Source organism: Rana temporaria, chromosome 5 (assembly GCF_905171775.1).
Source record: "Rana temporaria chromosome 5, aRanTem1.1, whole genome shotgun sequence".
NCBI lineage: Eukaryota > Metazoa > Chordata > Amphibia > Anura > Ranidae > Rana > Rana temporaria.
In genome coordinates, this window is record NC_053493.1 from 3,005,851 (window position 1) to 3,023,740 (window position 17,890).

Sequence of the window (17,890 nt, forward strand, 5' to 3'; positions counted from 1 at the left end):
ATCCTATCTACAGGTATCTATCTATCTATCTATCTATCTATCTATCTATCTATCTATCTATCTATCTATCTATCTATCTATCTATCTATCTATCTATGTACTGAGTCACAGACCCGGAACAAACATGCCGTAGAAGAGGGAGGTCAGCAGTGTCTGCCCCCCCATTGATCTCTCCTGATCGGTCCCTCTTTAAGAGCGTTCCTGTTCTATTATTCCGCGCTCGCTGTGACCCTGCAGAGATATTTCTTTAGATGGAAGACCTAGGGACAGTTTTTTTCCTGGGATAGGCCTTCAGGGATGACTTTTCTCTGCAGTAATATTTCACGGCCCCGGATTGTCTCTCTCTTTCTCTCTCTCTTCTCCCGCGCTCCCCTTCCCGCGTCCGCGTTCTTCTCTCCACTTCATTTTGTTTGTTTGCATGTTCATTAGCGGCTCCCCCCGGCCGCATTAATCACCTTACATAACCCTTTTCTTTGTCACGGCCCAGGCTACCTCTCTGCATAGCCGGCCGTACCATGCGCCTCTACCTCCCCGCGCAAGGGGATATAATGAGGAGCGCACGGAGAAGTGCGCAGAGCGCCACGAATCATCAATCAGACGCAGCGGGAGGGGGGGGGGGTGTCGCGCCTTCTACTTTGTCTAATGATGTGAGGATGAGTACGAAATCTGCCCGGATTACTCCAGGGGAATAACAAGACAAAACTTGGGCAACATCAACAAATGCGATGATGCCAGTGAATGGATGAGTCCCAATTTATAGCTAAGGATAGGGATTACGAGTCCCTGTGGGGAAATACAGTGACGCAGGTGAAGCACACAGTGGGCCAGATTCAAGAAGCAATTGCGCCTGTGTAACCATAGGTTACACAGCGCAATTGCTTACTTGCCCCGGCGTAACGAGTGCTCCTGATTCAGGAACCTCGTTACGCCGACTGCAGCCTAAGATCTGCGCGGCATAAGGCTCTTATGCTCGCATATCTTAGGCTGCATTCTTGCGATGGCCGCTAGGGGGCGTTCCCGTTGTGCTCAGCGTATAGTATGCAAATTACTAACACCGATTCACAACGTTGCACGAGCCCTGCGTACGCAATTTACGTCGTTTACGTACGGCGGTTTTCGCGCAAGGCTGCCCCTGCTATTAGCAGGGGCAGCCCATGTTACGTATACCCGTCGTTCCCACGTCGCGAAATTTGAATTTTACGTAGTTTGCGTAAGTGAATCGTGAATGGCGCTGGACGCCATTCACGTTCACTTTGAAGCAAATGACGTCCTTGCGACGTCATTTGCCGCAATGCACGTTGGGAAAGTTTCCCGACGGAGCATGCGCTCTACGATCGGCGCGGGAACGCGCCTAATTTAAATGATTCCCGCCCCCTACGGGATCATTTCAATCGCGTGCTCTTGCGCCGGCGCGCCCGCGCAATTTACGGAGCTTCTGCTCCGTGAATCAAGGGCGGCGGAGCAAATTTGCGGGGGCGCAGGGCAAAAACGTTGCCCTGCGCCTCCGTAAATAATGCGCAATTCTACCTGAATCCGGGCCAGTGTGTACAAAGTCAAAAACATTCATTTTCTGCTTTGGACAGAGTAGGGAAAGGGTTAAAAAGTTTTTTTTTTTTTTTGGCCATCTCCTATTGGGGAAATTTCCTGTTCTGTAGACACAACAGGAAGTGGGAAAAAATCTCTCCAAAATTAAGGAAAAATTCCATCCGGGTCACCAGGACGGGTGTCCCCATTTGAAGATTTCCTCTCTGTTCCTGTATTAGTGACATCTGAAATGTTTGGATTTTTTTGGGTTACTTTGTGTCATTGGCAGTGATCTCCGGGACAAACAGAGAGGGTGAGCCTTCCCGGAAACAGTCTGAGGTCAGGGTAGGGCAGTATAAAGTACAAATCCAGAAACAGTCTGAGGTCAGGGTAGGCAGTATAAAGTACAAATCCAGAAACAGTCTGAGGTCAGGGTAGGGCAGTATAAAGTACAAATCCAGAAACAGTCTGAGGTCAGGGTAGGCAATAAGAAGTGTAAATCTAGAAACAGTCTGAGGTCAGGGTAGGCAGTATAAAGTGTAAATCTAGAAACAGTCTGAGGTCAGGGTAGGCAGTATAAAGTGTAAATCCAGAAACAGTTTGAGGTCAGTGTAGGCAATAAGAAGTGTAAATCCAGAAACAGTCTGAGGTCAGTGTAGGCAATAAGAAGTGTAAATCCAGAAACAGTCTGAGGTCAGTGTAGGCAATAAAAAGTGTAAATCCAGAAACAGTCTGAGGTCAGTGTAGGCAATAAGAAGTGTAAATCCAGAAACAGTCTGAGGTCAGTGTAGGCAATAAAAAGTGTAAATCCAGAAACAGTCTGAGGTCAGGGTAGGCAATAGGAAATATAAATCCAGAAACAGTCTGAGGTCACGGTAGGCAATAGGAAGTATAAATCCAGAAAAAGTCTGAGGTCAGGGTAGCCAGTATCACATTTTAATCCAGAAACAGTTTGAGATCAGTGTAGAAAGTAGAAAAGTGTAAATCCAGAAACAGTCCGAGGTCAGGGTAGGCAGTATACAATTTTAAACCAGAAACAGTTTGAATATAGTGTAGGCAGTAGAGAAATGTGGATGCAGAAACAGTCCGAGGTCAGGGTAGGCAATAAGGAGTGTAAATCCAGAAACAGTCTGAGGTCAGACAGGGCAATAACAAGTGAAAATCCAGAAACAGCTCCAAGGTCAGGGTAGGCAATAAGAGGTGTAAATCTAGAAACAGTGGGAGGAATAGTGTCCCATCCTTGGTGTCAGTGGGAGGAATAGTGTCCCATCATTGGTGTCAGTGGGAGGAATAGTGTCCCATCATTGGTGTCAGTGGGAGGAATAGTGTCCCATCATTGGTGTCAGTGGGAGGAATAGTGTCCCATCATTGGTGTCAGTGGGATGAATAGTGTCCCATCATTGGTGTCAGTGGGATGAATAGTGTCCCATCATTGGTGTCAGTGGAAGGAATAGTGCCCCATCATTGGTATCAGCGGTAGGAATAGTGTCCCATCATTGGTGTCGGTGAGAGGAATAGTGTCCCATCATTGGTGTCAGTGGGTGGAATAGTGTCCCATCATTGGTGTCAGTGGGAGGAATAGTGTCCCATCATTGGTGTCAGTGGGAGGAATAGTGTCCCATCATTGGTGTCAGTGGGAGGTATAGTGTCCCATCATTAGTGTCAGTGGGAAGAATAGTGTCCCATCATTGGTGTCAGTGGGAGGAATAAAAATTCGGAGAACCCCCTGTGTGTGTGTGGGGTGGGGGGGAGCGGAATCCTCCGTATTTTCCGGAAACGATCGCTGTGTACATGTGACCCATTTTTCCCCGGCGCTCCCCAAAGGGAGTAGAAACGTTGGCGGGCGAATGTTATACAGCCGGCATTTCCCGCTGTAGGGACCTGATATCCCGATAAAGATCAGCAAAGCGCAGGGGACCGCTGAACCGATTCATTAAAGTTTTATAAATTGTTCAAACAAATGAATTGATTCATGAATCTTTTATGAATGGTTCAAACGCCCGCCATCGACTCATTAATGTTTTACAAGCGATTACTAGAAAGCAATTAAAAAACAAAGCAATGTATTAATCAAGAGACGCGTTGGGGGCGGGGCTGACGAGGTCGAGCTTGAGGTTCATATTTATTTGCTAAAAAAAAATATATATTTTGGTTATTAACTTTGTATCTTTTTTTTTTTGTTTTGTTTTGTTTTTTTGCTTCATCTGCAATCTACCTCTATCTTTGCTGCATCGGGGCTCATTCACGCGAGCGGTGACTTCTGAAGAGCGATACGCAGTGATTGAGGGGGGCAGTAAAAATAGGCAGCCCAGCTGTGGTTGGAATAGGCTAGCGCGAAATTAGCCTTGGTTTTTAGGCGCATTTTTAACCACTTAAGGACCGGACCAATATGCTGCTAAATGACCCAAGGGGTTTTTACAATTCGGCACTGCGTCGCTTTAACAGACAATTGCGCGGTCGCGCGACGTGGCTCCCAAACAAAATTGGCGTCCTTTTTTCCCCACAAATAGAGCTTTCTTTTGGTGGTATTTGATCACCTCTGCGGTTTTTATTTTTTGCGCTATAAACAAAAATAGAGCGACAATTTTGAAAAAAATTCAATATTTTTTACTTTTTGCTATAATAAATATCCCCCAAAAACATATATGACATTTTTTTTTCCTCAGTTTAGGCCGATACGTATTCTTCTACCTATTTTTGCTAAAAAAAATCGCAATAAGCGTTTATCGATTGGTTTGCGCAAAATTTATAGCGTTTACAAAATAGGGGATAGTTTTATTGCATTTTTATTAATTATTTTTTTTTTACTACTAATGGCGGCGATCAGCGATTTTTTTTGTGACTGCGACATTATGGCGGACACTTCGGACAATTTTGACACATTTTTGGGACCATTGTCATTTTCACAGCAAAAAATGCATTTAAATTGCATTGTTTATTGTGGAAATGACAGTTGCAGTTTGGGAGTTAACGACAAGGGGCGCTGTAGGAGTTATGCTTCACCTAGTGTGTGTTTACAACTGTAGGGGGGTGTGGCTGTAGGACTGACGTCATCGATCGAGTCTCCCTATAAAAAGGATCACTCGATCGATGCAGCCGCCACAGTGAAGCACGGGGAAGCCGTGTTTACATACGGCTCTCCCCGTTCTTCAGCTCCGGGGAGCGATCGCGAGGGGGCGGCTACAAACGAATAGCCGCTCCGTCTTCCCGGATCGCTCCTGAAGCCACGGGAACCGCCGCATGTACCGGGGGGGGGGGGTCCCGATCAGACCCCCGACCCACGTCTAGGCAGGGACGTACATGTACGCCAATGTGTCTGTCCGTGCCATTCTGCCGACGTATATGTACATGCGGCGGTCCGGAAGTGGTTAAACATGCGCTTTTTATGCGTTCCCCCCCCCCCCCTCTTTAACCACTTAAGGACCGAGCCTCTTTCTTAGACTCTGTGTTTACAAGTTAAAAATATATATAATTTTTTTTTGCTGGAAAGTTACTTAGAACCCCCAAATATTATTAAAACTATTTCTAACACCCTAGAGAATAAAACGGCGGTCGTTACAATACTTTTTGTCACATCGTATTTGCGCAGCGATCTTACAAGCGCACTTTTTTTTGGGAAAAAAAATACACTTCAATAAATAAAAAATAAATAAACCGTGAAGTTACCCCACTTTTTTTTGTATAATGTGATAGATGATTTTAATTACTTGGAACCCCCAAACATTATGGGCCAGATCCACAGAGCGAGTACGCCGGCGTATCTCGTGATACGCCGGCGTACTTTCAAATTACCCGCGTCGTATCTTTAGTTTGAACCCTCAAACCAAGATACGACGGCATCTGGGTAAGATCCGACAGGCGTACGGCTTCGGATCGTAGGTGCAATACTTTGGCGCCCGCTGGGTGGAGTTTGCGTCGTTTTCCGCGTCGGGTACGCAAATTAGCTTTTTTCCGTCCATCCACGAAGGTACGCGCGGCCGTCGCATTCTCTTACGTCGTCGCTAGTTGGCTTTTCCCGGCGTATAGTTAAAGCTGTTTTTTTGCGGCGTATAGATAGACTTGCCATGTTAAGTATGGCCGTCGTTCCCACGTCGAAATTTGAAAAAAAAAATTGCGTAAGTCTTCCGTGAATAGGGATGGACGTAACTCACGTCTAAGTTCAAAAAATGACGTCGTGGCGACGTCATTTCAACGCAAAGCACGGCGGGAAATTTCGAAACGGAGCATGCGCACTTTAATCGGCTCGGGGACGCGCTTCATTTAAATTAATCACGCCCCCTAAATTGCCGATTTGAATTCCGCCGCCAGAAATACACTACGCCGCCGTAACTTACGGCGCGAAATCGCTGAGGGTTCGAAATTTGTGATGGCTGCCCTGGCCACATCTAATGATTGGTAAGCTGGAATGTCGGATATTTCTGGGTTTTGGGGTTTAATATACACTCCACACATTGCACACACAAAAAAAAAAAGGTAGTTAAAAGCTAAAATACTAATAAGATAAAAAATAAAAAGAAGAAGTTCATCACCTTTGTTTCCCCTCCCCCCCAACACATGGAAATGTATTTTTCAATTTACAGCTCAGATGTGAAACATTCTGACAATTAATTATAAGACGGAATCACCCCGAGTCATAACATATGTTCTCTAATTATTTTTCTACCAATTATTTGCACAGAAAATGCACAAAAAAAAAGAGATATCACAATATCAGCGAAAAAAAAAAAAAAAAAAAATATACAGAATTTGCAATATATATATATATATATATATATATATATATATATATATATATATATATATATATATATATAGATATATATATATATAGATATATATATAGATATATATATATATAGATATATATATATGTATATATATATATATATATATATATGTATATATAGATATATATATATATATATAGATATATATATATATATATATATATATATATTCAGGGCCGGACTGGGAATGAAAACCAGCCCTGGAAATAATTTCATACCAGCCCCACAAGCATAACGTCATTATTTTCTTATTCATAAAAAGGAAAAACATTTTAAAGCACATTTGAAGAGTGTATTATGTAAAGATAGGACACAAATGAAAACACACAGACTCCGCTGTGCTCCCCATCAAGGGTCCCCACTCACCAGATCCAACTCCCAGCCAGGGCTACACAGCATGTGGTAGGTATATGTAGGTATAATGGAAAACTGGGAAGCCTATACTACATGCTGTGTACTCCTGGCGGGGAGTTGGATCTGGTGAGTGGAGACCCTTGTGGGGGAGCACCGGGACCACGCGAATGCTGTATCAGCTGTATAGGAACACCTTTCCTCACTGCAAGAACCTGCATCCATAAGCCCTGACTGGAATCAATAGAACTTCTCCCACTAGAGACTATTGTGTTTTATGTTTTTATGTGATCTCCTTCATGCGGCCTTACCGGTCAGACATCATATAGCCTTAGACCTGAGGCTGCAATTGGACTATATACTTTCATTCACTGTATGATTATTTTAATTCTCACCTACACATAGCATTTGTTAACAGAGGTGTACCTAGAGCATTTGCCACCCGGGGCGGATCCTATATCTGGCACCTCCCCCCCCCACCATAACATGTAAAAACACCCCACTGTGCTCCCTGCATCCTTCAATATCTTTTTGTCACTTATGTGTACCCCCTCTCCACAACTGCACCTCTGGACCCCTTTACATTACACAGCACCCTGCACCTCTGGACCCTTTTACATTACACAGCACCCTGCACCTCTGGACCCTTTTACATTACACAGCACCCTGCAACTCTGGACCCTTTTACATTACACAGCACCCTGCACCTTCTGGACCCTTTTACATTACACAGCCCTTGTACCTCTGAACTCCTTTACATTACCCTGCACCTCTAGACCGCTTTACATTACACAGCCCCCTGCACCTCTGGACCTCTTTACATTACACAGCCATTGTACCTCTGGACCCCTTCACATTACACAGCACCCTGCACCTCTGGACCCCTTTACATTACACAGCCCCCCACAGCTCTGGACACCTGTATGTTACACAGATACCCCCCTAACAGTTCTGGACCCCTGCATTTTACACATACCACCCTACAGTGTAGGTCCCCGCTACAGTACAGACCCCCGGAGAGCCATCTGCTGGGAAGCAGAGGATCAGATGAGTAGAAGTGTTTATTTCACCCCTAGATAAAGCCAGAAAGTAACCCTTGCAGTGCAAGTACAGCCCCAGAGTTGGGCTTCAGGATCACCTCTTGTTTTGGTTACAACTTTGAATTTTCCCTCACATTCAGTGATCATTGGGACAGACAGAGAAGCTACCTAGTAGGAAAACAGACAGAAATTAAAATGAGGTTCTAACCCTTCTTTATTCTACTCCCCCTAAAAAAAAAAAAACGTTTTGGTATACATATAATTCATAAGGCTAAAAACAGACCAGTGGCCATGAAGTGAAACATCTTACGGCTTCTGAAGTTTCAATCTACATGAAATCATAACAAAATACCTGGGCTAAGTATTGCCAGGTTTGGCATGCAGGAGCAAAGGCGCTTTCTTGACTTCTCCTGGGGTTAGGCCTCTTTCACACGGAGCGGATCCGTAATTGATCCAACCCCGCTGAGCTGTCGGACAGGGCGGTCCCCGCACACAGTGGAGAGACCGCCCTGTCTCTCCTCCGCTCTCCCCTATGGGGAATCAGATGAATACGGACCGTGTGTCCGTATTCATCCGATCCGCCTGACGGAAGAAAAATAGGTTTTTCTTCCGTCCGCAAAAGCGGATCTTTGCGGACGCGGATGGTTGCGGACGTTAGCGTTACCGTTCGTCCGTACGTCTGAAAGGGGCCTTAGTTCGATCATCAGACCCCCCTTTCCCACCCTACATCAAAACACACATGGAGACTGGAGGGCCTGTGACTTTGCAGGGGCAGGGGGGGGGGGGGGTGCGTGCCAGTCTGCACACCCGGGATCCCCTTCTCTCCGTGGTCGCGGCAGCGAATGTCACAGCCGAACCGAGCAGAAAGAAGCCGCCTCCCCCTCCTCCTTTATGTCTACACAGTGCTGTTGGATGGAGGGAAGTGGGGTGGTCTGTAGGACTCTACAGCAAGTTTTAGATAGCACATAGGAAGATAGGGCAAAGTATTAAATGTACCTCGTTCCCTGGCAAACAGAACACATCATTAAAAATAGAAGTGAGACTTCTTAATTAACCATTTCCCATTCCAAAGCATTGCTAGTTTTTGTCAGCCACTCGTGATTAACTCACATATCTGCTGAATCACCCTTCTGTTTCTTGCATTAGCTTTACCACTTTCTGTGTCACTTGCACACTAAACAAAGGTAATGAAGATGGTGCATTGTGCCAGTCTGCACACCCGGGACCCCCTTCTCTCCGTGGTCGCTGCAGCGAATGTCACAGCCGAACCGAGCAGAGAGTAGCCGCCTCCCTCTCCTCCTTTATGTCTACACAGTGCTGTGCATGCAGGAGGAGGGGGAGGCGGCTACTCTCTGCTCGGTTCGGCTGTGACATTCGCTGCAGCGACCACGGAGAGAAGGGGATAATTGCGCCGGGTGTGCTGACTGTCCCCCCCAAGCCACAATCTCGGGCTCTCCCTGTGTGTTCTGTGCCGCTGCCTTACCTCGCGGCGCTCTCTGCTTCAGTCGGGGGGGGGGGGCACCGGTCTGACCCCCCCCCCCCCCCCCAGCGTGTGGGCGGTGCTGGCGCCGCACGGGACGATGGAACTAGATCTGATGATCAGTTCTCCTGCTCGGCCCCTCCCCTCCCTCGACACGTGATCGCTCCAGCCGCCAGTCCACACAGTGCGGGAAGGAATGGAAAGTGCAGCGGCGAGCATGGCAGCCGCAACCCGCCGGCGGCCGGCCCGCCGCTGCTTTTTATTCACATAATGTGACATAACTTGACACTGGAGTGACTACACCTATGCATAGGGCAGGCGTCCACCCCTGCATAATTGCAAAGTGCGGCCGCGATGGCGGCCGCGGCCGTAGCCCACAGCTGATTAGTTTGACTGACAGCAGGCGGCCTACCGGGAATTTTCCCGGTATCCCGGTAGGCCAGTCCGGCCCTGTATATATTAGTATATCCTTTTTATTTAATTATTATTTTATTATTATTTTATTATTATTTTTTATATTTTTCCCTGATATTGTGATATATCTTTTTTTTTTTTTTTTTTGTGCTTTCTGTGCAAATATATATATATAATGTATAGGGCCATATTCATAAAGAATTGCCCTGGCGCAGCGTATCAGAGATACGCTACGCCGCCGTATCTTACCTGGCGGAATTTCGAAACCAGGAAGATTTTGCGCCGTAAGTTACGGCGGCGTAGTGTATTTCTCGGCGCGCATTTCAAATTGGGCGGGTAGGGGGCGTGATTCATTTAAATGAAGCGCGTCCCCGCGCCGATTGAAATGCGCATGCTCCGTTTTGAAATTTCCCGCCGTGCTTTGCGCGAAATGACGTCGCACCGACGTCGTGTTTTGAAGTTCGACGTGAGTTACGTCCTTTCCTATTCACGGACGACTTGCGCAAAAAAATAATAATAATTTAAATTCGACGAGGGAACGACGGCCATACTTTAACATGGCAAGTCTATCTATACGCCACGAAATAGCAGCTTTAACTATACGCCGGGAAAAGCCGACTAGAGACATAGTAAGAGAATGCGACGGCCGCGCGTACCTTCGTGGATCGTCGGAAATAGCTAATTAGCATACCCGACGCGGAAAACAACGCGGACTCCACCCAGCGGGCGCCAAAGTATTGCACCTAAGATCCGAAGGCGTACGCCTGTCGGATCGAACACAGAAGCCGCCGTATCTTGGTTTGAGGATTCAAACTAAAGATATGACGCGGAAAATTTGAAAGTACGCCGGAGTATCAGTAGATACGCCGGCGTACTTCTTCTGTGAATCTGGCCCATAATTTTTATTTTTTATTTGAATTGACTATTTTATTGTATTTATTTATGTATTTATTTATTTAGATCCATGTTTTTTTCTATGATTTATAATCATCATCATACTAATAATATACAGTGTTCTTCAACCCTGTATATCGAATTTTCTTAAAGCGGTATTAAACCCAAAACCCAAAAAGTTCCCGTATTGCAGCTCACCAATCATTATAATGCGGCCAGCTGCATTAGTTTTCTTTCATTTTTAATTTTTTTTGTCAGTTAGTGTCAGAATGTTTGCCGCAATATCGCAGTCCCACTATGAGTCGCCGATCGGCGCCATTGTCAGTTAAAAAAAAAAAAAAAAAGAATCCATAAATCTATCCCGTAGTTTGTAGACGCAATAAGTTTTGCGCAAATCAATCGGTATACACTTTTTACGTTACACAGCCGCAAGTTTTTCGGGCAAGTGCTTGATTCACAAAGCACTTGCCTGTAAAGTTGCGGCGGCGTAGCCTAAATCCGCCCGGCGCAAGCCGCCTAATTCAAATGGGGCGGGGACCATTTAAATTAGGCACGTTCCCGCGCCGAACGTACTGCGCATGCTCCGTCCCTAAAATTTCCCGACGTGCATTGCGCTAAATGACGTCGCAAGGACGTCATTGGTTTCGACGTTAACGTAAATGGCGTCCAGCCCCATTCACGGCCGACTTACGCAAACAACGCAAAATTTAAAATTTCGACGCGGGAACGACGTCCATACTTAACATTGGCTAGACCACCTAGAGCAGGGGTGGGCAATTATTTTTTCGATGGGGCCACATGAGAAACTAAAAATATTTTGGAGGGCCGGGCCAAAAGGCTAAACTCAATACTGCATAAAATCAATTGTATTTCTTTATAAAAAGCAGTAAATATCATTGTTGGAAAACTGGTACGAGTACTTGTTATAGACATGGCACAGGAGGGGGACAGAGGCTGGGGACATGACACAGGAGGGGGACAGAGGCTGGGGACATGACACAGGAGGGGGACAGAGGCTGGGGACATGGCACAGGAGGGGGACAGAGGCTGGGGACATGACACAGGAGGGGGACAGAGGCTGGGGACATGACACAGGAGGGGGACAGAGGCTGGGGACATGACACAGGAGGGGGACAGAGGCTGGGGACATGACACAGGAGGGGGACAGAGGCTGGGGACATGACACAGGAGGGGGACAGAGGCTGGGGACATGGCACAGGAGGGGGACAGAGGCTGGGGACATGGCACAGGAGGGGGACAGAGGCTGGGGACATGACACAGGAGGGGGACAGAGGCTGGGGACATGACACAGGAGGGGGACAGAGGCTGGGGACATGACACAGGAGGGGGACAGAGGCTGGGGACATGACACAGGAGGGGGACAGAGGCTGGGGACATGACACAGGAGGGGGACAGAGGCTGGGGACATGGCACAGGAGGGGGACAGAGGCTGGGGACATGACACAGGAGGGGCACAGAGGCTGGGGACATGACACAGGAGGGGGACAGAGGCTGGGGACATGACACAGGAGGGGGACAGAGGCTGGGGACATGACACAGGAGGGGGACAGAGGCTGGGGACAGGCAGCCACTGTTTAATCAATAACAATTGATTAAACAGTGGCTGCATGTGATGGCACAGTGGCTGCGTGTGATGGCACAGTGGTTGCGTTTGATGGGCACAGTGGCGACAATTGATGACACAGTGGCTGCGTGTGATGGGCACAGTGGCAACAATTGATGGCACAGTGACTGCGTGTGTTGGCACAGTGGCTGCATGTGATGGCACAGTGGCTGCGTTTGATGGGCACAGTGGCTGCGTGTGTTGGCACAGTGGCTGCATGTGATGGCACAGTGGCTGCGTTTGATGGGCACAGTGGCTGCGTGTGATTGGCACAGTGGCTGCGTTTGATGGGCAGAGTGGCTGCGTGTTATTGGCACAGTGGCTGCGTGTGATTGGCACAGTGGCTGCGTTTGATTGGCACAGTGGCTGCGTGTGATTGGCACAGTGGCAACAATTGATTGCACAGTGGCTGCGTGTGATTGGCACAGTTGCTGCGTTTGATGGGAACAGTGGCTGCGTGTGATTGGCACAGTGGCTGCGTGTGATTGGCACAGTGGCTGCGTGTGATTGGCACAGTGGCTGCGTGTGATTGGCACATTGGCTGTGTTTGGGAACAGTGGTAACAATTGATTGCACAGTGGCTGCGTGTGATTGGCACAGTGGCTGCGTTTGATGGGAACAGTGGCTGCGTGTGATTGGCACAGTGGCTGCGTGTGATTGGCACAGTGGCTGCGTGTGATTGGCACAGTGGCTGCGTGTGATTGGCACAGTGGCTGCGTTTGATGGGCACAGTGGCTGCGTGTGATTGGCACAGTGGCTGCGTTTGATGGGCAGAGTGGCTGCGTGTTATTGGCACAGTGGCTGCGTGTGATTGGCACAGTGGCTGTGTTTGATGGGCACAGTGGCTGCATGTGATTGGCACAGTGGCTGCGTGTGATTGGCACAGTGGCTGCGTGTGATTGGCACAGTGGCTGCATGTGATTGGCACAGTGGCTGTGTTTGGGAACAGTGGCAACAATTGATTGCACAGTGGTTGCGTGTGATTGGCACAGTGGCTGCGTTTGATGGGCACAGTGGCTGCGTGTGATTGGCACAGTGGCTGCGTTTGATGGGCAGAGTCGCTGCGTGTTATTGGCACAGTGGCTGCGTTTGATGGGCACAGTGGCTGCATGTGATTGGCACAGTGGCTGCGTGTGATTGGCACAGTGGCTGCGTGTGATTGGCACAGTGGCTGTGTGTGATTGGCACAGTGGCTGCATGTGATTGGCACAGTGGCTGTGTTTGGGAACAGTGGCAACAATTGATTGCACAGTGGCTGCGTTTGATGGGAACAGTGGCTGCGTTTGATGGGAACAGTGGCTGCGTGTGATTGGCACAGTGTCTACGTGTGATTGGCACAGTGGCTGCGTGTGATTGGCACAGTGGCGACAATTTATGGTGGCACAGTGGCTGCGTGTGTTGGCACAAGTGGCTGCATGTGTTGGCACAAGTGGCTGCATGTGTTGGCACAAGTGGCTGCGTGTGATGGGCACAGTGACCCCTCCCGGCCCTGCCTACTGTTATCACCGCGGCGGGGAACATTACAGACAGCGTTCGTTTGAACAGCTGTTTTCCCCGCTGCGCATAGACACGCCCCCTTGGACGGATCTGTCCAATTGCGAGCAAGGGGGAGTGTCTATGTGACTCCCCCTTGCTCGCGATTGGACAGATCCGTCCAAGGGGGAGTGTCTATGCGCAGCGGGGAAAACAGCTGTTCAAACGAACGCTGTCTGTAATGTTCCCCGCTGCGGTGAAATAACGTGGCAGCGGCGGCGATTTCGACGGCGGGAGTGGGCCGGATTAAAAGTTCCGCCGGGCCGTATATGGCCCGCGGGCCGTAGTTTGCCCAGGTCTGACCTAGAGGGCAGGTTTAGTTTTACGCCGCGTATCTCTACGGAAACTACGTAAATTTACAGCGACGGACAAAGCGTACGTTCGTGAATCGGCGTAACTAGTCATTTGCATATTCTACGCCCACCGCAATGGAATCGCCACCTAGCGGCCGACCTAGAATTGCAGCCTAAGATCCGACGATGTAAGTCACTTACACCTGTCGGATCTTAGGGAGATCTATGCGGAACTGATTCTATGAATCAGGCGCATAGATACGACAATCGTATCTCAGAGATACGACGGCGTATCTCTTCTCTGAATCTGGCCCAGGGTGTCCATATGCATGCCTCACTGTGTCCATGCCTCACTGTGCCTTACTGTGCCTTACTGTGTCCATGCCTCACTGTGCCCATGCCTCACTGTGCCTTACTGTGCCTCACTGTGTCCATGCCTCACTGTGCCCATGCCTCACTGTGCCTTACTGTGCCTCACTGTGTCCATGCCTCACTGTGCCCATGCCTTACTGTGCCCATGACTAGGCTGACATTTAACATGGGAGTCTACAGAAGGGGTGCCCGGTTTCGAAAAATCGGTGCTCCCCGGTCGTAGGTCCCCCAGACAACAAACTTTGCACATTTGTAGAGAAGAAATGGGGCTACATGTGTACCAAGTTCCGGGTCCAGGGGATAAACGACCGGCCAGTACTGGGTCCCCAAAGTCCGGGAGATCAGGCACAAAAAGGTGACTCGAGTATAAGCCGAGGTGGGCATTTTCAGCACACAAAAAAAATGTGCTGAAAAACTCGGCTTATACTCGAGTATATACGGTACACTGATTTAGTTTTTTTTTTTAAACCAAAGAAATGAAGCGGAATACATGTTGGCCTAACAGAAAACGTTGCACACTTGTAGAGGAAGAGTGTGGCTACATGTGTACCAAGGTTGGGGTCCAGAGGACCTACGGCCGGCCGGTACCGGGTCCCCAAATTCCGGGAGATCATGACTGACGAAGGGGGCCCTGCGTGGCTCCGAAACGTTGCACTGTCTTTGTGTTGTGATCACGCAATAAATCATCCGCTTGGACACTTTTTACGTCGTTCCATGGTGTGCTGGCAAATATCTTTACAGGCACAAAAAGGTGACTCGAGCAGGGCTGTCTTAATGAGAGGGCACACCTGGGCAGGGGCCCCAGCTGCATGGCGGGCCCCTGCACTTTCCCCAAAGCAGCTGGTCCTTGAGCCCATGCTGCCCAGAAATTGGGGGCCCCCATGATGGCACTGAGAGTGATAGATACACAGGGGAGGCCGTCTGCTGCCTACCTACTTGATGTCTATTTACCTGCACTGTCATCGTTGTAGGGGCCCCAGAGCATTACTTTGCCCAGGGGCCCATGATGCTATTAAGATGGCCCTGGACTTGAGTATAAGCTCACAGTGTGCAGTGAAATCAGAGGAAGCCCTTTCAGTCCAAGGGGGGGAGTCGGTACAACTGTGCAAGACTGAAGCGAAGGCCGCTTTAAATGCTGTAGTGATGAATTGTGATGTTTTGAGTCGATCATGTGTGACATTCCTGAGCCCTCTGGCGCTGTACAGTTATTTTTTTTCCCCCCAGGTCATCCATTCCGACAAAGTGGCAGACGCCGGTGAGTAACAAAGGTCTCTCCAGCCATGTCAGGACGCGGACAATGGAGGAGGGGTGCTGGGAGGAATGATTAGGTCCCGGGAACCTTTCCGATGACTCACCTCGCTCGCTTCGTCCTCATTTTCCACCTTCCGCCAGGATTTGGGCTCCTTTCAAACATTTTCTCTTCACATCGCGGAGCGGCGGCCTGCGGCGTAATGGTAGTACGCTTTGTGTTTCCACCGCGCCTGCCGAGTTGGCCGGAGAAGCCCGATGCGTTGGCTCCCAGCCCCGCCTCCGTCTTCTGTGTTTACGGCCTCCGAATTTTCCGTTCCCGAATATAAGATATGTAAAGGGCAAAAAAAATAAAAATCTACAACAAGAACGGGTTACTGTTTGCCGAGCGCAATTTAATATTGTTCGCCATTCCACGCGGCAAAGTTGCCATATTCACAAAGTTGAAATCTATCGGATGCGAACGGTTGAAACTGTTTGATATCGGCGCGGTGATGGAAGATTTTTCAGCTGTACAGGACTGCAAGGACATTTCCCCATTATTTGGGTTATTCCCATGTTCTCTTGGCTGGTTGTAGTATCTGTGTCACGTACCTTGGTTGAAGGCTGAGCTGACGTGAGGGCTTCCCTTGAAGGCTCTGGTCTGAGCACCCCTAAATGTTGTGACAGAGGTGCAAGGCTCAAAAGATCATGGGTGCCCATCGTGTGATAGCGGGTGGCTGGATGGAGAGACAGAGACGTAGTCACGGGAAGCCCGGGGTCATACACAGTAAGGCAGAAGGAAGCATAGTCAGGTCAGTACCAGGGAAGCAGGCAGAGTGAGGTCCAGTAGCAAGCTGAGGTCAGTATCAGGGAAGAAAACAGAGTGGGGTTCAATAGCAAGCTGGGGTCAGTATCAGGGAAGCAGACAGACGGAATAAAGTCCAGTACCTATCTAAGGTCAGTACCAGGGAAGCATACAGAGTGAGGTCCAGTAGCAAGCCAAGGTTAATAACAGGAAAGCAGGCATAGTGGGGTCCAGTAGCAAGCTGAAGCCTGTACCAGGGAAGCAGATAGAGTGAGGTCCAGTTGTAAGCCAAGGTCCATATCAGGGAAGCAGGCAGAGTGAGGTCCAGTAGCAAGCCAAGGTCAGTACCAGGGAAGCATACAGACTGAGGTCCAGTAGCAAGCTGAGATCAGTCCCGGGGAAGCAGACAGAGTGAGGTCCAGTAGCAAGCCAAGGTCAATACCAGGGAAGCAGGCAGAGTGAGGTCCAGTAGCAAGCTGAGGTCAGTATCAGGAAAGTAGGTAGAGTTGGGTCCAGTAGCAAACCGAGATAAGTTTGAGGGAAGCAGACATAGTGAAGCCTTCCCCTTTGGGCGAACGCATTCCCACATTCCACCCCTTGAGACAGGTGCTGTCGGTGCATCCAAGTTCTGCTGTTATATTCTGTGAGTGCGTCCAGTCAGGTTGTCTTCCCGCTGGGTAGTTTTGCTTTGTTATAATGTAACTTCAACACAGTCCTGTTACTGCATCTGGACTTTGAACTGCCGAACCATGCTGTACCTCCCCACATTATATATATTTGGACCCTGGTTCTCTTGGCTGGCTGTAGTTTCTGATGGAGATTTATCGTCCCAGATCCCATCTGATCTCGGAGGCTAAGCAGGGTCGGGCCTGGTTAGTACCTGGATGGGAGACCGCCTGGGAATACCAGGTGTGGTAGGCTTTGTTTTGGAATCGTTGGATTTTTTTCTTCTTTTCCAAGGTCTTCTCCTTGGCCTTGCCAATGTCAACAGAGTTTAGAACAACTAGGGGGCCACATCACCTTGAAAGCACCCAATCTTGTCTGATCTTGGAGGCTTAGCAGGGTCAGGCCTGGTTAGTACCTGGATGGGAGACTGCCTGGGAATACCAGGTACTGTAGGCTTTTTTTTTTTCATTTCAAAGGTCTTCTCCTTGGCCTTGCCAATGTCAAGAGAGTTGAGGACAGCTAGGGTGATCGTCTACAGCCACATCACCCTGAAAGTGCCCGATCTCATCTGATCTTGGAGGCTAAGCAGTGTCGGGCCTGGTTAGTACCTGGACGGGAGACCGCCTGGGAACACCAGGTGCTGTAGGCTTTTTTATTTGAGTCGTTGTCTTTTTTTTTTCTCATTTCAAAGGTCTTTTCCTTGGCCTTGCCAATGTCAAGAGAGTTGAGGACAGCTAGGGTGACCGCCTACAGCCACATCACCCTGAAAGCGCCCAATCTCGTCTGATCTCGGAGGCAAAGGATTGTCGGGCCTGGTTAGTACCTGGACGGGAGACCGCCTGGGAACACCAGGTGCTGTAGGCTTTTTTATTTGAGT

At 48.8% G+C, this 17,890-nt stretch overlaps 1 protein-coding gene and 2 pseudogenes across 2 annotated transcripts in view; all 3 read left to right on the forward strand.

Moving 5' to 3' along the window:
- Positions 1-17,890, forward strand: part of ADGRB1 (adhesion G protein-coupled receptor B1) — a 735,432-nt gene that overhangs the window by 574,742 nt on the left and 142,800 nt on the right. The window lies entirely within an intron of this gene.
- Positions 17,544-17,662, forward strand: LOC120942135 (annotated as a pseudogene).
- Positions 17,759-17,877, forward strand: LOC120942154 (annotated as a pseudogene).